The 22689-nt window shown below is 40.5% G+C and overlaps 1 long non-coding RNA gene across 2 annotated transcripts in view; it reads left to right on the top strand.

Annotated features, from left to right (window-relative positions):
* Nucleotides 1-22211, top strand: part of LOC140187272 (uncharacterized) — a 264955-nt gene extending 242744 nt beyond the window's left edge. For both annotated transcript variants that reach the window (XR_011883045.1, XR_011883046.1), the window contains 3 exons: nucleotides 18402-18699; nucleotides 18800-19284; nucleotides 19682-22211. This is a non-coding gene — a long non-coding RNA (uncharacterized lncRNA). The remainder of the gene's footprint in view (nucleotides 1-18401; nucleotides 18700-18799; nucleotides 19285-19681) is intronic.
* Nucleotides 22212-22689: the final 478 nt, after the last annotated feature.

Below are 22689 nucleotides of genomic sequence, written 5' to 3' on the forward strand. Positions count from 1 at the left end.
AGTAAGCACAAAGGAGAAGTAGACATTGAAAATGTTTGCCATCTTCTATGGTTCCACACATAGGCAGCTCTGACTGTCCTTAAGAGGGCCTGGCTCTCCTTGGTCACTCTTTTACTGTTAATATAACTGATGAGCCTCTTGGGTTCATCCTGACCCTTGCATGACAAATCCATCTCATACCCTCCTTGTGCCCTCCTGATTTTCTGCTTGAACATGCTTTTAAACTTTTCCTTATATTCATCAAGGGAATAATTTGCACTCAACAGTCTAAAAGTGACGAACACTTTCTTCATTTCTTGACCAGAGCTTTGATACCTCCTGTCAGATAAGGTTCCCTGAAATTGTTATGTTTGCTCTTCACCTTAACTCTCTGAGACTTATTCCATGAACATACTGACGGATGCAACAATATAACGTGTTTATTGTTACCAACCGCAAACGAATTTCTAAGTATATTATTTTCAGTGTTGCCAACATGTTAGGCATTTCCTTCTTTATTCTTTCGCTATTGTTTCTATTGCCTCCTTAGATAACATCAGTTTCATTCTCTCCCACAGCATGTGGCTAATCTGGGAATGCCAGCATTTATTGCATGTCCCTAATTACTTTCTAGATTGGCAAGAGATTTCGGAATGGTGGGTTCAGAGTTGCATTTAGGCTAAACTCAGAAGAAAATTACATTTTATGACAATCTAACAACTCATAGATACTAAAGTGAGTTCTTTTTAATTTCTAGATTCATTTAATTACTTTAATTAAACTTAAATTCACAAGTTTCTATGGTGGGATTGGTTTTGTATCTCTAACTTAGTTCTTCAGAACTTTAATAAACTAGTAATTTAAGCCTTACACAACTGTATCTCTATTCTAGCCGCATTCTCTTCTAATGAAACCATGTAAGGTAATCACTGATACAAAAACTATGCCATCTGTTTCCAGAACAAGATTTCTATTTTGTTTCCTTATTGGTTGCACCTTTCCTTTGACTGACCCATATTTGTTCACCTCCCAAAGTGAAGGTTTTAATCTGGAGATCCACACAAATTAGATTCAAGAAAACTCAAAGCAGGTGGTAACATTAACTATAACCTTCTTATATTAAATCTTGGTATGATTTTGATTTTAATGCCAGATGTAATTTCATCCATTAACATAGTACATTAAGAATATTTCCTCTTTTGTTAATCAATTCATTGGCTTGGAAATCATTTCTGTACTTCTGAATAATTGTAGCAACATTTTGTGACCCTTGATAATGAAATGGGTTTTTAATGATATTTAGTACGTCCAAGAATATAGAACATAGAATAGTTCAGCACAGTAGATGCCCTTCGGCCCAAACTGACCAATATAAAACCACTCCTCAATCATTCTAACCCTTCCCACCCACACAGCCCATAACGCTCCATTTTTCTTCCATCCATGTGACTGTCCAAGAGTTTTTAAAATGTTGCCAGTGTGTCAGCCTTTACCACCACCCTGGACAACATGTCTTAGACACCTACCTACCATTTTGTGTGTAATGCCCTGGAAAAGGTTTCACTGCTCATGTAATGGTTTCTCTGTAGCAGCAGTGTTTGGGTTATGACTAGAGATAATGGGGGCTTTGGAATGTGCGCCATCCAATGAGGGGAGTGTTTTTTCTTTTTTGTGTGCCTGAGAGCAGGGTATTTGTGGTCCTTTGTTTGTCAGAAGATAGAGAAGATGCCAGAATGTCGAGTTGTAGACTGCATGACAGAGTGGACTTGGAATGGGGTTGGGAGTCGACGACGCCCAGGGGAAATTGATGGAGGACTAACGGAAGGGAAACCGAGAGCTCCAATGTGCATATTAGACTGTTTCATTAAAATGGGCCCTTTTCTTTTTGTTTTCTTTACTAACCCTCCAGTCAAATTAAGAATTACAAAGCCAAATTGTTTAATTGAATATGGTATACTGTTTGTTATTTCGTGGTACTGATTTGTAACAGGGGAACACATCACGCAGCTTCCACACAAACAAGAGGTTTTACACCTCAGATTTCACACGTTTGGCGGGGCCAGAGACGCTCTTCCCTAGACTAATGCTGCCAGCCAAACCTGAGGGTTACATGTGTTTTAAAAAAAAAAGAAACAACCATCTCTGATATCTATACAGAGGGCTGTCACAGGGAAGTATCATCCATCACAGAGGACCCCCACCCTCCAGGCCATGCTCTCTTCTCACTGCTGCCACCAGGAAGCCTCGGGACCTGCACCCACCAGGCTCGGGACCAGTTACTATCCCTCACCCACCAGAATCTTGAACCAGAGGGGACAATTTCACTCAACTTCAACATCTGGACTCACTTTCAAGGACTCTTCATCTTATGTTCTTGATATTTATTGTTTGTTTATTATTGTTATTTTTGTTTCTCTTTTGTATTTGTACAGTTAGTCTTTTGCACATTGTTTGCTCTCTGCCCTGTTGGGTGAGGTCTTTCTTTGCTCCTATTGTGTTTCTTGTATTTACTGTGAATGCCCACATGAAAATGAATCTCAATGCAGTATATCATGACGTATGATAAATTTAGTTTGTACTTTGTATCTCCCCTAAACTTTCCTCCACTCGCCTTCAGTGGATGTCTTCGAATATTGGCTGCTGCTGCCCTGGGAAAAAGGTGCAGGCTGTCCACTCAATTTCTGCCTCACATTATCTTGTACACCTCTATCAAGCTGCCTCTCATTCTCCATTCCTCCAAAGAGAAACTCATGCAACCTTTTGTCATGAGGTATGTTTTCTAATCCGGGCAGCATCCTGGTAAATCTCTTCTTCACCTTCTCTTAAGTTTCCACATCCTTCCTATATTGAGGCAACCAGAAATGAACACAATATTCCAAGTGTGGTCTAACCAGGGGTTTATAGAGCTGCAGCATTGCTTTGTGGCTCTTGAACTCAGTCCCCCAACTAATGAAAGCCAGCTCATCATGTACAGTTTTAACAACCTATGAATTTGTGGGATCTTTGAATCTGTACCTCAAGCTTCCTCAGTTCCTTCACGCTGAAGAATTCGGCCATTAACCTTGTACTCTGCCTTCAAGTTCGGCCTTCCAAAGTGAATCACTTCACACGTTTCCAGACTGAACTCTATTTGCCACTTCTCTACCCATATCTACATCCTGTCTATATCCTGTTGAAAGGTATGACTATGTTCTACACTATTCACAGCAGCTCCAAGGCCTTGTCATCTGCAAGTATACAAACCCTCTCCTCCACTTCCTCATCCACGTTATTTATAAAGATGTCAGAGTGGGGGACCTTGAGCAGATCCCCATGCTCACTGCTGGTCACCGTCTTCCAGATAGAAAACAATCCATCTACTACCATCCCCTGCCCTCTGTGAAAGCCTTTTTTGAATCCACAGAGCCATGCCTCATGATTTCCTGTATAAAAAAATATGATGCGTTGCTAGGCTTTAACTGAGCATAGGAAGGTAATGAATGGAAACAGGATCGGGGCCTAAGGTGAATCATCTCCTTAATTTGATAATAACTGGTCTAATCCCTGGCCTCAGCCTTGCTCTGCTGCCCTTTTCCCATTACCCTGAATGTTCCTTTGTCCAAAGATGCACGAATCTCAGCCTTGAACAAACTTGGTGATGGGGCCCTCACAGCTTTTGGGGCTGGAAAATCTGAAAGGTTTGTGACCCATTGAGAGTGAAAATTGTTGGTCATCTCAACTCTTAAGTGAATAGTTACCTTTGCCATGTAATGCCTGTATCCATTGGTGGAAGTACGTACTCTCACAGCATTGAAAGAAAATGTAGATGAGTTCTTGAATAACCATTGCACAAAAGACTACGGACTAAGTGCTTGCAATTGGGATTAGTGCAGGTGGGTAGGTAATTGATGGTTGGCATGGACATAGTGGGCTACTGTCTTGTATCAGTCTCCAACACCAGGACTTGTATCTTGAGACCTTGACCCATTGATCTCAGCTTCTACCAGGGCAACCAGCCTCACAGCATTTATTCTGATACCCCTTGTGTTGGTGAGGTCACCCTTTCTATTCTAAGCTCCAGACAAGATAGGCGCCTTTTTTTGCTTATTTTTTTCTTTCCAGGGAACCATCTTAATCCAGAACTAATTCCGATGAACCTTTGCTGCATACCACCAATGGAAGGGTGTAAAACTTTAAAAGAAGGAGATTTGAAACTGCATTCCCTGTACCAAGTGTGATCTCAGCAAAGCATTCTGCAATTGTAAAATTGTAACATATTGTCAAATAGAGTACAGCTTGGAGCATAGAAAGTAGATTCCTGTTTCATGATGACTTTAATCCGGAAAGAATGCTGTTGCGATTTTTGGGTGAAAAAAAAATATAAACAGTCTAACTTTCACCATTATCGATTGCACATTTTGCTTCTACCAGGGACTTGCTGTGTAGCTAGAACACACTGCTGTTCAGAATTATTGTTTTGTTTTGCTTTGTCAGGTCTGTCTTTTCATGGTTGTGAAGTTGTACGTGATAATACTTGGTGATGTGCTGGGACGTGCTGTTGCTATGAAGCACTGCAAAGCTTCAAAAGGCTCAACATATAGTGGATGCTATAGAGCTGTTTGGTAGTGGCTGAGCAGGAGAAGACAGGGATGGGGAGTGGTTTGGGTCAACAGACTACATTCATGATGTAAAACCTCTCACTCAGGCGACTGAGGAAGATCAAAAAGCAAACTTTTCCTGGGGATGGGCATTCACTTAACCATCAGCAATATGCAGGAATGTTGCAGATGTTATTGGGTATTCTTTACTCCCAGTTGAAGGAAGGTCAGAGAGCCCCTGACGGGCAATGGAAACGCTTCAAAGATAACATTAAAATCAGCCTGAAGAAATTCAGTGTTGCATCCAGCAACTGCAAGGACATTGCACTCAATTGGTAAACCTGGGGGGAATCTGCCCTAGAGGGAGCTGTGCAACATGAGTGATCTGCACAGTGCGACAGAAAACGGGAAACAGCTGTGAGAGGAGAGACCGAATAACCAAAAGACTCAACCACTAAATACAGCCACCACTTACTCTTGCCCACACTGAATATGTGAATTCCAGACTGGCCTCTACTGCCAGCCGAGGACCCAGCAGCCAACCCTTTACGAAAACATCATACTCGATTCGAGTGACCATACTATAGTTATTGGGTAGCCACTTGCTTGGGGTCATTTGGTGCCAGTCACCCATTTTGTTCTGCAGTGGTCTCTGTGCTTCTCTGAATAAGTTGCCCAGAAATCTTTGAAATGTGAACAATGCCTGAAAAGCTCTGCATTTTAAAGACCCTTTTTTCGTATTGTTATTAAAGCTTTCTATGTAATTATTTACCAGTGAAAACTTGCCCCTAATCCTCTTTCAGCCTGTCTAGTTTTGGTCTTGGCAAAAGCTGCAAAACCTGGCATGCATTTTACCCTACAATGAGTCTCTTAGACATGCAGGTGCATTTTCAGAGTTAAATTTATTATCAAGGTACGTAAACGTCACCAAATGCTACACGGAGATTCATTTTCTTGCAGGCATTCACAATATAACAAAGAAATACCATCGGATCATTGGAAAAACTGCACACAAAGACTGGCAAGCAAACAATGTGCGAAAATTAGGATAATAAATAAGTAAAAAAAATATTGAGAACATGACTTGTCCTTGTAAGTAGTCTGTCCATAGGTTGTAGAATCAATTCGGTGTTGCAAAATTAGTTCATACAGGAATTGTTGTTGCTGAGTGAAGCCATGTCCACAATGCAACTACAAGCAGCACAATGTTCTATCTATTCTATTGGGCTGGGGTAATGAAAGATTAAAGGCACCGCCGACCATTAAATAATGATTTGCAACTGCGATTTATCATAGTTTTACTGCACTGAGCTCTGTCACGTGACCTGGGGAGTTGTTGACTAACACTAAATAAATTGTGGTCACTTCTGAATGCTTAAAAGTAATTTGCAAAGCATCAAAGGAAGCACAGCACCTTAAGTATTTAAAGAATTTTTTCCCAAAAGGTGCAAGAGTCACTCCCTTCCAAGTGGTCTTACTGTAAGTACTTGCAGTGAGCCGACTGCATTGTAGAACCTATTTGTTTATTAACTTTAATTAAATATTAAACAGAACTGTGCCCACAGAAGGGAGTGGCTGTTTTATTGATGAATCTGAGATCCTCTGATTCTTTTCAAACCTAGAGGAGAAATACTGACAAGGGTGGCAGCGTTTTATGAGTTTGTCTAGTGAGGATAAATACACACCTCCTTTCGGGTCCAGCTCCTTTCATAAACAGCAGAGTTCTGGCGTGGCAACGTTGCTTGGGTGGAGATTATTTTTTGACCTGTTAATAAGGCCTTTTGAAGTGTCCCACTTAATGTGTTTATTGAGCATATAACATCTGAATCATAAATATCAACTCCTTCAATGAACATGGCATATTGTAAATTGATGGCTTTATCTGATTAATGGAGTTGTTTCACCAGACCTGCATTTTATACACCATGTTATCTTTTAACAAGCCAACAATATATAGCAACCTACAGAGAGTGATGACTAAGTGACTTCACATTGCAGCCACTGTCACAGCACCTCCAGCATTAATGCTTGACTCCTAGTTTAATATTATCATGGTGGCTCTATACTTCACTTGGTGTTTGAGGGGGTCTGGGATGTCAACAAAGACTCCAGCAAATTTCCACACGTGTACTGGGTAGAGAATTCTGGTTGCACTAGCAACTGTAAAGAGTGCACTGGAAAAAGTTGCAGAGGGTTGTACACAGCCAGCTGCGTCATTGGCAGTAGCCTCCCCACCGTTGAGAACGTACTCAAAAGGCGATGATGCCTGAAGAAGCTGGCCTCCATCATTAAGGACACGTACCATCCCATACTTGCCCTTTGCCATTACTACCGTGAAGGAGGAGTTATAGGAGTCTGAATATGCTCATTCACTACTCATTTTAGAAACGAATTCTTCCTCTGCGCCATCAGTTGTCTGAATGATCTGTGAACCCATTTTGCTCTCTTTTTCGCATCACTTATTTAATTTTGTCTTCTACTTATTGTAACTTAATAGGGCTATTACAGCTTGGGGCATTGGAGTTCAGGGTTCAGTTCTGGTGTTCTCTGTATGAAAGTTTGTTCTCTCTTGTTCTCTCTCTCTCTCTCTCTCTCTCTCCCCCCCTCTCTCTTCTTTTCTTGCTCCCCCCCTTCTCCCTCTGTTCCTCTCACTATACCCCTTGCCCATCCTCTGGGCTTTCTCTCCCCCCCACCCCCCTTTTCTTTCTCCCTGGGCCTCCTGTCCCATGATTCTCTCATATCCCTTTTGCCAATCAACTGTCCAGCTCTTGGCTCCATCCCTCCCCCTCCTGTCTTCTCCTATCATTGCAGATCTCCCCCCTCCCCCTCCCACTATCAAATCTCTTACTAGCTCTTCTTTCAGTTAGTCCTGACGAAGGGTCTTGGGCCGAAATGTCGACTGTACCTCTTTCTAGGGATGCTGCCTGGCCTGCTGCGTTCACTGCGTTTATGTGTGTTGCACGACGTTCTTTCTGAGTGTGCTTGGGTTTCTTCTCCGTTCCTCCCACAATCCAAAGACATAGTGTACTGGTTCGTGGGTTAATTAGTCATTGTAAATTGTCCTGTGATTAAGCTAGGCTTAAAAATAGGTGGTTGCTGGGCCGTGCAGCTCCTTGGGCTTCACACCATCTCTACATAAACAAAATATGTCTTGTACTGTCCTGCTGCTGGAAAACATCAAAGTTCATGATGTACGTCAGTGATAATAAACCTGATTCTGCATCCGATTTTGTCCCCTCCTGAGAGATCTTGGTTAGCAAAGCAGTTACATTAATCGTGCTGGGTCTGGGTTCCAATCAAGGACCCTACATTGACACTGATTTGTTCTCTCTGAATCTGTGCCTATTTGGTGCTCTTCCAAAATATTTAATTTTGCATCCTATTCAATAATCATGATGCAAGGTGATTAATACCTTCCAGGAGCCGCGACCTCGCTGTAATTTAGTCATACTCTACATCTCTGAGCAATTCTCTAATCCTGCCTCAACTCTTAACATGTACAGTACAGTGCAAAAATCTGAGGCCCATGCATTTGTCTGAGACCTTTGCACAGTACTGCAGTAACTTTATGTATTGCACTGTACTACTGCCGCAAAAAATCACATTTTGTGATATATGTGAGTGATGATAAACCTGATTCTGATATGGGTCTCTATTGTGGTCTGAGAGTGGGAAAGGGGCAGAGAGAGGGGTATCACGGTTGGGAAAAGGGGAAGGGAGAGTGGAGAGGGTGGGAAGTACCAGAGAGATATTCTGTAATAATCAATGACCTTGCCCGATGTCTCAGGGCTGGGCGTGTCTGCCCCTGTGCCGCCCCCATCCTGGCACTCCTTCCCTGCCACCTGTCTCATACCCTTTCTGCGGCGCCCGACTCTCAGCATTGCCAACATCCTTTGCTCCCGCCAGATTTACAGACTTGCTCTCTGATCCATGCCCACACACATCTATGTGTGAATGTGTGTGTGCGCGCGCCTAAGACTTTTGCACAGTACTGTATATCGCAGTGTTTAGATATGTTAACCTGTTGAATGTTTTTATGACGTTAGTCAACACCCAGAGCTTCATCCTTTAGCTGAAGTGACTCAACAACCTTTCGAATGAGAAACACACATCGAAGTTGCTGGTGAACGCAGCAGGCCAGACAGCATCTCTAGGAAGAGGTACAGTCGACGTTTCAGGCCGAGACTGAAACGTCGACTGTACCTCTTCCTAGAGATGCTGCCTGGCCTGCTGCGTTCACCAGCAACTTTGATGTGTGTTGCTTGAATTTCCAGCATCTGCAGAATTCCTGTTGTTTGCGTTTTGAATGAGTAAAAGGTATTGTCAGCCAGGGCAGCAAGTGTGGTGATACCATATGTCACATGTAAGAACGTGATTGGACGGAGCTATGAGCAAGCGCAGAAATGACAGAATGATCTAGAAGCTTGTATGTTAAAACGTGGTTGCAGTTTGCTGTTAAAAATAGAAGTTCTAGTATTGTTCTTCCAGAATATGTGGCTTTATGAGTAACCCACAGTACGTATAAAGAAGACAACAGCAAGTATTGACTGGACAGACTTGTGGCCTTACAACATTGCCCACACCAAGAAAATGATTTAAAAATAAAAGAAATGTTCTCCTTGCACTTCTTTGAGGAATATATGGTACTGGAACATACAAACGTTTGTATAAACATTTGCCATACCTCTACACTATTTTTGAAGTGGTTTCTTGGATACTTTAGTTGTCACAGTTCATTAAGCTAGAAGGATGACCTGATTTGGTTTGGAAATTTTAATCAAGGGTTTTTTTTGTTTACCACAATGAGGGAATTCCTTAGCAACTAATTTCTGGCAGTCTTTCAGTGATGATAGATAATTAGTTTAGTGCTGGCAACCTTTGGTCAAGTGCAGAGTGATACATTTATGTTTGGGCCAGATGAATAGTTCGAAATAGGCAAAAGAGCTTACTTTTTACAAAGACTGAACACTGTGATTCTCTGAAGCAAAAATTGATGAATCAATTTGTCATCTTTATATAATCACAGAGAATCTCTTTATAAACGTGTGTGTGTGTGTGTGTGTGTGTGTGTGTGTGTGTGTAACTTATTTTGATTTGTAGGTGGCCTTTCACGAAAGGAGGCCTGCTAATCCTGTGACACCTTTGACTTTCACCTTGGTGCTCGCCATTCAGGCAGGTTTAGTCATGTAGCACAGGATTAAGGCAGCTCTTGAACAACACACACACGGTGGGACTTCTCCTCGGATGCACAAAGGGCTCAAATAAAAGGGCACAGGGGGAGGGAAGGAAGATTAAAAGGAGCAGTTTGTACTTGCTTGTGTGAATTACTCCCTATATTGCTTTTGTGCATGTGCTTCAAGCCACAGAAAGGCCTCGATCGTGTTGCACTGACCTCAGCAGGTAATGCATTGTTAAACAGCAAGACAGAGTGGAAAGTACTTGTTTCAGCACTTTCGGAACTGAACATTATCTTGAATCTTGGGAAGAATTTGGCTACACTACACAGAAAATTCAGTCAACCATCATGGGCAGTTTTCTTCAAAACTACCTGCTTGGCAAAGGCACAGAACATCAAAAATTACTTAAAGGGGAAGGTTACCATGGATTTCAGTGTGTGGGCACATTTCTGGATTGAGTTGCCCCCTTCCTCAGTTCGGTTTGCCTTTGTGGAGTGCTGGAGTCTTTGGTGCAATCCTAGGAATAGACTCTAGTCTATTTTCCTCCAGTGACCTTGTGTGGAAAGCCTGCATTTCATTTGTCCATTGGGTTGTCATGAGAAAGCCTCATTATGGCATTCTTGGGCCCGTGGTTTCTGATTACAGGATTTGCGAATCTTTAGAGGAGTTTCACGTGTTGAAGGAATGTCCACATGTTGTTCAGAGTAATACCTTCTGAACAGTATGGATTGTGTCCAGAATAAACAAAGCTCCTGAACTTGTATTGTTGCAATCCAGCTCAGTAAAGTCTTTGACTTAGACATGACACTCCTGACGCGAGGTTTCGAACTCATTAGATTCTCCCTCAGATGCTGCTTGACCCATTCAGTTCCTCCAGCAGGTTATCTGTTGCTCCAGCTTCCAGCCTCTGGTGTCTCCGGTGAGAAATTTTTATTTGTCTGTTCTCACCATCCCTTTCCAAGCTTCCATCATCATCCCTGCCCAGCCACTCACACCCTACTTCCAGGAACTCTCTCTTACAAAGCTGAACAAAAACTATACATGTTTATTATTGGACCACCTCTGAAGCTCCCATATTAGCTTTCCTACACTCCCACTCACCCACCTCATACACCCTTTACCCTCCTCCCCCCACCCCAGTCCTTCCCACAGCTCCCGCTCTCCAGTTTGAAGAACCAGGAGGCACAGACTTTTAATTGGAAGGCTGAATTTGCTTTCATCTTTTATTGCAATTTGGTAGAACTGACTCACTTTCTGGCTCCGTCAATAAACAAACTTCTGTAACTCATTATTGATTTATCGTCCATTACCACTGGAAGAAAAGCCGAAGAACTTCGCTGCTGATTTTGATCAGCAGTCGAATGGCTTATTGGCTGGCAAAGTGCCAAGGCTGCGTGCCGTGGTCAGAAGTAACCCCTTATCAATCTCCCCACCTTCTGACTTAAAGATAAAACTCCCAGATGATCAAGATTGGATTTTTTCTTAAAGGAAAACAATCGAAAAATATCTACATATTAGGCAGGTGCTCAACAACTGTGATGAATTTCTTCAAGGATGTGTAATGTTGAACTGAGTGGTTTTGAATTGAAACCACAGTTTACAATCCTAATTACACAGGTGGCTGTAGATAATATTTTTGTTTGTGATGCTGTGCAAGAAGTTCTCATTCATGGGTAGTTAATGAGTAATCTAAGTGTCACACATTCAGTAACACACATATTCCATAACTATTTTTTAATTGCATTGGATGAATCAGTTTTTGTAAGCTTAGTTGTAGTTCTCTTTTCTGCCAGAACTAAAGTTAACGTGGTGCAAATGAGGACACATGGGCCAATTGTGTAACCTTTGACCTGCGCAGGATATGAGATTGCATCTGTAACACTGTGTGCACTGACTATTAGTACCAATATCCTGCATGAATATGGATTAATGCATCATATTTAATTTAAATTTTGCTGCACCTCTTAAAACTAAGTAGTTTCTGTACCTCTCGAACTAAGATTTCAATAATTTGTACGGCAGCTTGTGACATTGTATCATATGACTTCCATTTGATTGCCGAGACCTTTCTTTTATTCCCTGTGGGATCAGTAAACTCCATCTGTATCAGTCTGCAAACCACCCCTCCTCTGGCTCATCCCCTACTACCAACCCCCCACCCCCGAAGCTAATGTCCCCTCAGCTTTTGGTGTGGTCCTACTTGATACATTGCAGATTAGGTCCAGATAGATTTTGATACGCAGTTTGTTTTTACAGCTTACTAGTTTTCAACTCATTTTGCAGGTGTGCTGCAGACTGAGTTTTTTAAAGCCGTCGGGGAGATCAGCTCTGTATTTGCACACACGGTATTAAAAAATAAACTCTGTGGTTGTTATTCCAGTCCCAAGTTAAGGTTATGATCATGTTGTCAACTTTCTTGAAGTCGATTTACATTGTTGTCACATTAGGGGGATGCACTGATATTTCACCTTTAGCCAATATATGTTGGATATTTTATTGTATGACCATTAGTTTCCCAAGATGTTTCTAATCCTGTTATCAGAAGCTAAACTGCTGCAGACTAACAGAGTGCTTTCAGATCCACGTATGGCTCTGAGGGCATTACGTTTCCGAACCAGAAATGTTTTGTTTTGTGTTAATATGAAAGCATCTTCAATCAGTTGATCATGTGACAATTTTAAAGTGTTGCATTGACATTCTTCTTCCCAAGTTATTTGCAACAGATATTTGCTGAAATTGTGCATTATGCATTTTTTTTCCCAAAATAACGCACTCTTCAGCAAGTTGCAATTCTAACCGTTGTTGCAGACTTCGGTAAAATCCTACACCTTCGGTTCATTTGTCAAGAGTTGTTTAGGCAGAGCCGGTGATATTGTTAAAAGCTTAGAAAACGCAGAAGGTGAATCTCCTTTTTGGGATATGTTATTCCATGCTGCCGACAGGATATTCATGCCAAATAGCCAGCAAACACTCAGCATGCCGGACTCTGGTTCATATCCTGTATAGGTTAAAAGTCACACATGTCAACTCTGACCTCATGCCAGCCACTACCTTCACAAGAGGATAGATTTTCCTAATATTCATTCCAGTGCTGGATAAAGCAAGGGGCATGGTACAAGTAATACACGCGGCGAGCCGGTTTTCTGTGTTGCATAACCTCAGACTCCTACCTCTGTTTGCCTCGAGGTTTGGTTAGAGAACAAGCTAATTCATGGATTGTTTAATGACAGAAAACATGAAGTAAAAAATGAATTGATTTGTCCCTCTTGAACCCTCGATACCAGAATTTAATTGGCTTACAAACACAGTTTAAGTAAACTAATATAGTTAGGATTTGCTTCTAAAAGCCAAAAATCTGGTTTGAAAAATGTAATTCAGGGACTACATTACCACTTTGAAAACAGCCAGCTGGGTGGTGTCCAGGATGGCAGTACATTTGGATTGAACTCATTGTGTTTCTCTCCCCCCCCCCCCCCCACCTCTTGTGAGTTGTGTTAAACATACTGGATATTGCAAAGGATGAGAACATTGTCATTGCTTCTGGAACTCAAGTCCAATCCCAGAGAAGTTTCCTCTCTGAACTGCAAGAGGTTTGAAATTAGCTGGGAGATTTCAGCTCTGCTGTTCGTGGGCATTTGTCCACAGAAGAAGGGGGGAAAAAATGAACACAGTTTGGCATCAACTGGAACTCATCTGGGAGCCTTGCATGGGGTTTCAGGATTGTTCATTTGGGAAATGTCCCAGTGAAGTGTTCAAGAACGCTTGCTGTATGAGGTTCATTTATAATAAAACTGAAGCAGTTGATAGTTTATGACAGGGAATCTTGTTGGCTTTAATCTCAACAGCTACTTCCCTGTGAATCAGAGTATATCTTTGCCTGTCCCAATATTCCTGGAAATGGCATGTAGTCAAGAAGAGAAACCTTGCCACAATTGCCTGGAATATTTTGCACCTTCATTAGACATGTGAATATAAACTCTTTACCTCGACGTTTAAGCTTTAAACTAAAGGACATTGTAAGCAAAGGGGAACAGGAGACCATTTTGCACTTCCATTTGTCCTGCTATCAAATTATGGCTGATCTCGCATAACATAATATCTTCAGTTTTTCCCCTACACTTTTGATAGTCTACTAACAAGTAATCTCAGGTTTCAAATTGGCAACTAACCTGGCATCAATTGCCATTTGCAGGAGAGAGTTCCAAAGTTCTACCAAGCTGTGCATGAAAGAGTGTTTCTAACCACTCCTGAAAGGCTGGTTTCCAAGAGATGTGCTCTCCTTTAGTTATCAGCAGAAATGGTTTCAATCTGTTCCCTCAGGTTCTATTAATAAATTGGCCCAGAAACTCTAGAATTTTCTTGAAAAACTGGTGGGATCAACATTCACTGTATCAGTTCTGAAGTTGGCCGTTTTGCTTGGAATGCCACTACAGAGGTAGGGAGACACAGGCAGTGACTTCCAAAGCCTTGCCACCGTGATTAGGTTCAATTACCACAAAATTCAACGCTGCATGCCTGGCCCATAGATGCTGTTGACTACTTATGATGAAGTAGGCCTTCTGTATGAATGAGAGAGAGAGAATCAAACAGTCCTGGAATCACTCAGCATGTCGGGCAGCATTTTAAGCTTGAAAATTTGGCTTGTTTACCCCTTGGCTTGAACTTCCATCATGTTACCCCTTGTCCTTTGCCCCAGCCCTATCTCCTCAGCCACTTGTGACCCAGATGATTGTGTCTTGGATGCAGTAGAAACTTGCAGCATTGCATCAATGAAAATGCAAGTAGCAGCCTGTCATGCAACAGAGGCTCAGATGCACCTTTATCAGTTAACCAGTAAATAAACACCTGTCAGTACAAATTGGTACAGTTACAGTAACTGAGACCTTTAATTACATTCCTAGAATTGTCAAAACAAGAAGTTTGTCAACCTAACATTGATCCTCAAAGCACAGGCATTCACTTCTTTTGCAGTTATTGTCTACCACAGTGTACACTCTTAACTCAATGTCATTTTTCCTCTGTCTGCAAAGCCCAGAAGAAAGGGGCAATGAAGTCGAGCAGAATATTCGCTGTGGGAAATACTGCCATCACTTTCCCATCCCAATCCAGTTGATTTGTCATTTCAAAATCATGATATGTAATTCAACAAGATTTGCTATTGTAACCACAGATCTGGAGAGGAACATTTGCTTTTCCACCTGGTCAAATCTATGTTCACCTGGCAATAGCAATCAGGGTTGGTAGAAGCTTAGCAATATAATTTTAATTTTTTCCCATTCATGCAGAAAATTGGGCTTTTCCACTTTGTGTAAATCTATCAATAGTCACATAGAATTGGAATAGGCCTTTCTGCCCATCATGTCCCTGTTGCTCATTTTACCTGCCTACATGATTTGTATTAGGTCTACATCATTCCATACCTTGGTGATTCAAGTATTTGTCCAAATGTTTCATTAATGTCATAAGTACCTGTCTCACTTGCCTCTTCAGAGAAGACATTATAAACTCATCCTCTGTGTGAGATGAGGAGGAATTTCTTTAGTCAGAGGGTGGTGAACGTGTGAAGTTCGTTACCACAGAGGGCTGTGGCAATTCTGTCATTAGATGTATTTAAGGCAGAAATTGATAAGTTCTTGATTGGTAAACAGCTTAAAGGTTAGGGGCAGAAAGCAAAAGAATGGAAAAAGAAATCAGCCATGATTGAATAGTAGGACAGAATCCATGGGCAAAATTTTGCTCCTATATCATAAAGTTAGTCAGTCAAGTTTGCAACCAATAAAGATTTCTCACTTATGTTTAGATATCATGGAATGAGAATCACACAATGGTACAGTATGCAAATAGGCCATTTGGCCCAGCTCATCTGTGTTGATCAGTGGGCACCCTTCCTTATTTACCCTATCACTCAGCACCTGGTCTCTAGCCCTCTATACCTAAATGATTCAAGTATTTGTCTAGACATTTTTAAATGCTGTTAAGTGCTGTATATGTGCCTACACTTAACTATAGGACTGAATCAGCTCTCTATTTCATTTACATGTTATCTTGTCCTGTTGATGAAAAAAAATTATGCTCTAGTACAATTTTTTTTGATTGTGATAATTTCCCATTTAAGGACTGGAGGTACTGGCCATGTAACCCATGAATCCATAACTGAAAGCAACATAGGTGATTAAAGAAGGCCTAACGAGGAAAAGGAGAAAATGTGTTTATTGGGGTGGGGGAGTGCTTAAAGATTTTTCCTGTTGAATAACTAGATGCTGAATTCTCTGCTGCAGGACAGCTTTTGACTGTCTTGGATATCTCCCTGCTATCCTGGCAGAGCTGGGAATCGTACCATGAGGGACGCAATCCGCTTCATCTAAATTTGAGTCTCCAACATGGTCTAATGTAGGCTGTAAAAGTGCCTTCTGTTTGATGGAGACAGCTGCAAAGAAATGAAAACAGATTAAAAGAATGGAATGGACAACTATTTGTCTTTGAGGCCAACAGGGCAGGGAAGTGGACCGGTATATTTGCTTATACCAATTGTAGTGTTGAGCAATACTGCAAATCATAAAAGATATGGTTTGAGAGGCACTCTCATGGGCATTGGATTTTCTGCAGCCATAAAATGTGGGGTATTTTGTTTAATTATGTTATCTAATTTATTAGTGTTAACTGAAGCAGATCGATTGTTGTGATGAGCTTTGAACAGGGGTCTAAATATCTTGGTGTGCTATGACCCAAAAAGGTTGAAGGGCAGGAGTTCCTGAAAATATGCCTGAAGGACCAACGCCATTGGAGAAGGGGCAGCAGTTTTGTTTTTAAGATGAAAAAAGGCAAATTGTTTTGACACCCGTGACTGTTAACTTGGTCAGATGTGTGTTACTCTTCATTTAAAACTGGCCAGTTATTGGTTGGACTTCCCAAAGTTTCATTTTGTGTTTTGAGGGAAAACAGTTTTTGGATGTTTTGAGACTCGGGTATAAATTTCGTGGGATGCTCTGCCACACCGCTGAACAACTCTAACCCAAACCAGCACCATTTCCCATAAATAGGTCCCAGTGTAATCAGATGATTCAATTTAATATCAGGAAGTGTATACAGCCTGAAATTCCTACTCTTCACAGAGACATCCACAAAACAAGAAACCCTAAAGAATGAACGATAGTAACTTCAGAGCCCCAAAGTTGCCCCCCCCCATGTAGAAGCACCAGCAGAAGCATTGATCCATCTTCTCCTCCCACATGGGCAGAAGCACCAGCCCCCACTATGCAAGCAAAAGCATCATTGCATCATTTCAAATAAGAAATGGTAGCCTGGCCTTGAGAGTTTGCTTCAAACATACCATTAAATACATGATGAACTCACAGCTGAAACCCCAGTAACTTTTTAAGTTGGTTGCTAATTCTGCATTTGATGTACACGAGGTTACTAAATACAAATTTGTAATAAATTCTTCAGTTAAGTTAAAGTGAAATTGTAAAGGCTGTTAATTTTGTGAGCAGATAATAAGCAACTTTTTGATGTATTCTAGTTTGATATGCTTGAGTCATAGAGTGACATGGCAGGAAAAATCGACCCATTGGCCCAAGCCTCCATACCACCTAAGCTAGTCCTATTTTCCGGCATCTGCTCCATATCGTGCTAACCAATCTTATCCATGTGCCCTTAACATATTATTATCGTACCCGCCTCAGCTACTTTCTCTGGAGGCTTGTTTCATATACACATCGCCCTCTGTGTGGAGAGGTTGCTCATCGGGTCCCTTTTAAATCTTTACCCTATCGCATTATTCCCTTTGACACAATGGTCATTAATGATGAATGGGGGAGGGAGAATCGTGCAAAGACTTGAAAACTAGGTAGTTTGTGTGTACAAACATACATTACTGATGTTTGCTAGTACTAAGATGGAGCAGTGCCCATTGCTTTAGTTTTTAAAAGTACATTGGTGTTGTATATCAGCTGGTCTAAAAGCATTGACCTTATTGTCCATCCCATTATCTCCTCCTTCCACTGTTTATGCAACCATCCCCAACTCGCCCCTGTTGGACCCCCTTAGCCCATTGTCCTTCTCCATCCCTTCATGCCTATCTAGCAGGCTCATGCTCCTTGCACCCCTCCTTTCTCCCACCTTCCACAATTTCCCCACTCTAACTACCCAACCGCAAAGTACCAAAAAAAAAGGCTTTGGTTGTGTCAGAAATGAGATCTTCTGTCACGATGTGCAGCTTAATTTTGATAGCTCGTCTGTACAGAAGTTTCAGGCTCCCTGGTTAATTTTGTAAGCCATTTAGTTACATACTCTACTATTTTGAATTTAGAACAGGCATTTGTGGTTACTTGTAACAAGACCCAGGAACTGCTTTAAGGCTTATGCTGTGTTAAGTCTCATTGTACACAACTGCATATATTATTTTGGACTTGCTCCTCTTGGAAAAGTTTGGTTGAGCATCTTTCATTTAACTGAATGTACTTTTCTAAATTTATTATGTAACTTCCATTAGAAATCAATAAAAGATAGATGGTGAACTGTGGAGATTTGTTTGCCAGATAGGTCCGTAAAAATGCAATACTGCAAAAAAAAAGGATTGGTTTGTTTATTAACTTAAGCAGCAAATTCAGTGTTGAACTGTTCCAAGCAGGTTACAGCTAAACTGCATCTCTGATCTGTTGATTGACAGAAAGGGCACCAAAGAAGGACACAACAACATTAAGCAATCAGTGAAGCTGCTAAGCAAGGACCAAGTCGGGCTTGGCCACGAAGGACCCCCACAATCACAGCTCATACATGAAGACAGCTAATGCCTTTGGTTAGGGCACCAGGGGCCTGGCAGCATTCTTACGAGACCCTTCCAGCACGAGTCAATGCCTTCAGCTCCACCGGGGGAGAAAGTGGAAAGGATGAGCATCCCGCATATGCATGAGGTCTGAACCAATCTTAAGAACAACATTTTATTTTAGTTTAGCGGCCTTTCCCAGGTAGGCCAAGAAAAATTTTAATATTTTTTGTAAATGTATACCTTATCTTTCAATTATGTGAGGGACTGGATGACATTTTTATCTTTCTTTTTTGCTCCAGTTATTCCACATGCAACCACGCCCAGCAGGTCATCAAAGGATTGCTACTACTCAATAAGTAATAAGCTGTCAAATGCGACGTCGTGGGAAGCATCCACTTAATGTTGAAGGCTGAAATTCAATCTGCAGTTCAGAATATCCCTAACAGACACCATAACAACGTCAAAAAACCACTTCAACACCTTCTCATTTTGACTTCCATCTGCACAGTTTCATAAGTACTTGAGCTTATCTCTGCAATGGATGCCATTTCCAACACTGTTCAGAAAATAAGCTGCAAAAAGACAAGGGTGCTGATAACATGTACGAAAATGTCATATGAACAAAACTTACTAATTACAGATCGATCCCAGTGAAGGATTATTTGAAGGGGTTTTGGCAATTCCAAATTTTCTTTCTTTCTTTCTTTCCATGTTTTGCTGCCAAGGTCACCAGCTGGAAATTCTGTTATGGAAACAATTTGTACCAATGAGAATGAGATCTGAAGTAAGTATTAGATAAATGAAACCTGTTTATGAGAATAGCAAGTACTTTGTATTATGAACTCCAAATAATTTTGGAAATTTCATTTGTAGCTTTGTAATCAGGATTTCATTAGCTTTTTACATTTCATGTATATAGATAGATAACAGTAGATACTTCATTGATCCCAAAGGCAATTACAGTGTCATAGTAGCATTACAAATGCACAGATATATACTTAAGTTCTAGTGAGAATTATTTTTAGAAATGATCAATCTAATGAAAGGAATGTGCCTATGAATTCTTTTTTCTATTTTCTTATAATTTTTCATGAATGCATGAAGTATATTCATTTTGTTTGTAAGTAGAAAAATCCATTGTCATCTATTCTTTACTTTAAACTTGTGCATTATACAAACAGGCTTTTTCATCCATCAAGTCAGTGCCAACCATCAAACATCCATTTATCTTCATCCCGTTTTATCCTGTCACCTTGCCAACAGAAGATTCTACCCACCTGCACACCAGGGGTATTTGGCACTGATGAATTAACCTAGCAACCAGCACATCACTGGGATACAGGAGGAATCTGGGGCTCCCAGGCAAAAGCCACACATCCATGGGGACAATTTAAAAGCTTCACATTGGTAGCACTGGAGGTGAGGTTTGAACCCAGCTTACTGGATCTGTTAAGTAGCATCACTATGATTCTGAAACTTCCTACTTGAGACAGAAAATGTCTTTAATTATGGACATGTAATTACTGTCAAAAATAGCATACTTTATGTTAATATTTGCAGCTATATAAATGTTAAATCAGACTGCTTCAAAACTTTGACACAATTATTAGGTAAACTTGAATTCTATTGTATTGTAGGTAAGAGAAAAAAACTATGAACTACTTCATTTAAATAAAAATCTTGGTCTAGGTCTCAGATACACTGCATTGAGGTTCAAGAGACCAATCAACATTTATTCATTCATTGCATCTAAGTTGTTCTATATTTGGTAATGCAAAAACTTTAGCCTATCAGATGAAAGGAACTTCATTGAATGATGTAAAAATCTGCAAAAGTAAGATTACTTGCTGCCAATAAACTTCATCTTTGTTTAGTTTATCTTCATAGAGACATGTGAAGCTTTCAATACAAATATTATTCCATCTTAATCGTTTAAGGTATAATCACTTAACTGTATAATAGTTTTATAAATATTAATCATGCATATATTTCTGTATTAATAAGTTTCAAAAACTCAAGAATTTTAAAACCTTTTCAGAAAGGAAAATTTGTAGCCTTCACTGTAACTACAGTGGTGCTAGAAAGTTTGTGAACCCTGTAGGAGATTTTCTATTTCTGCATAAGTATGACCTAAAATGTGATCGGATCTTCACCTAAGTAGATAAAGAGAACCCAATTAAATAAATAACACAAAAACATTGTACTCATCCATTTATTTATTGAAAAAAATCCAATATTACATGTATTTGTTGGTAAAAGTATATGAACCTTTGCTTTCAATAACTGGTATGACCCCCTTGTACAGCAATCACTTCAACCAGACATTTCCGGTAACTGTTAATCATTCCTGCACATCAGCTTGGAAGACTTTTAGGCCATTCCTCCTTACAAAACTGCTTCAGCTCTGGGATGTTGGTGGGCTTTCTTGCATGAACTACTTGCTTCAGGTCACACCACTAAATTTCTATTGGATTAAGGTCAGGTCAGGTCATTCCAAGTCACAAAGTTTCTTCTTCTTAAACCATTCTCTTGTTGATTTACTCTTGTCTTTCGGAATATTGTCCAGTTGCATTATCCAACTTCTATTAAGCTTCTGGTGATGGACTGCTATCCAGACATTCTCCTGTAAAATGTTTTGATACAATTTTGATTTCCTTGTTCCCTCAATGACTGCAAGCTATCCAGGCCCTGATGCCGCAAAGCAGCCCAAAACCATGATACTCCTTCCACCATGCTTCATAGTTGGGTTGAGGTTTTGGTGTTGGTGTGCAGTGCCCTTTTCCCTCCAATCATAACAATGTGCATTTCTGCCAGAGAACATTGTCCCAGAAGTGTTGTAGAATCCAGGTGGTATTTTGCAAACTTGAGACATGCAGCTATGTTTTGTTTTTGAGAACAGTGGTTTCCTGCATGATGTTCTTCCATGAACAACATTCTTGTTCAGTGCTTTTCTTAAAGTGGACCACGAACAGAGACGTTTGCAAGTTCTAGAAATTTTTGCAAGTCTTTTTTACTGTTACCTTTGTTCTTTTTCACCTCCTTCAGCACTGCATGTTGTGCTGTTGCTGTGATCTTTGCAGGATGCACTCTCCTAGGGAGAATAACAGCAGTACTGAGTTTCCTCCATTTGTGGACAATTTCTCTTACCGTGGACTGGTGAACGTTCAGGTCTTTAGAAATGCTTTTGTAGCCTTTTTCAGCTTCATGCATCTTTACAATTCTTCTTCTAAGATCCTCTGAAAGTTGTTTTGATTGAGGCATGGTGCACATAAACAGGTCTTTTTTGAGAAGAGCAGTCTCTGTCAGTAACCTGATTTTGTGTGTCTCTTTTATAGGGTGGGGCACCTCTGCAACCCACACCTCCAATCTCATCTTATTGATTGGAACACCCAGCTCCAAATAGCTTTTGTAGAAGGCATTACCCTAGAGGTTCACAAACTTTTTTCCAGCAAATACATGTGGGTTCTCTTTATCTAGTTTTAGGACACATGAAGATCTGATCACATTTCTGGTCATATTTATGCAGAAACAGACAAAACTCTACAGGATTCACAAACTTTCTAGTACCACTCTATGTCTGGTTTATATACCTTACTCAATTTTAGAAATAATTTTGTTAGCTCTTTTATGAAGATATGTATGACAATGGAATAATTTGTTGCATATTTTCATTTTTATTATGATTGCTCCAACAGTATGATAAAAATAATAACTGGGTAATAAACATTTCAAGAAAATCTTTGCAAGTTTCCTCTTAATTTGTCGTTAATGTGTGTGATCTTCAGAAAGTAATAGTTGAGAACTGCAAAGCCATAGAGTCATCCTCATGGTGTCAGCTCATTGATTTACCACCAGCCATTAAGCACCAATTTGCAATAATCTTACTCCATTGTCCCCATATTTCCATCATAGTTGACATTATAGGATCTATATTTATCTGTGAATGAAACTCTCCTCCTGATTACCATGATTACCGTGGTAATGAATAAAATAGAGGTTAGATGTTGCCATAGAGAAATGGAAATAAAAAGGGAGAGGTTTCCAGATTGTTGCTTTGAAAGATTCCATGCCCGTGCTACAAGACTGTCGTTGCTGCTCTGTATCTCCCTCCTCTGTCTGCATTGGCAGCCCTTCCAGAGATATTCAGTGAGCTTTTAAAATAACCACTTCTTATACATTAATAAAGGTG

The sequence above is a fragment of the Mobula birostris genome, chromosome 24, assembly GCF_030028105.1.
Source record: "Mobula birostris isolate sMobBir1 chromosome 24, sMobBir1.hap1, whole genome shotgun sequence".
NCBI classification, from domain to species: domain Eukaryota; kingdom Metazoa; phylum Chordata; class Chondrichthyes; order Myliobatiformes; family Myliobatidae; genus Mobula; species Mobula birostris.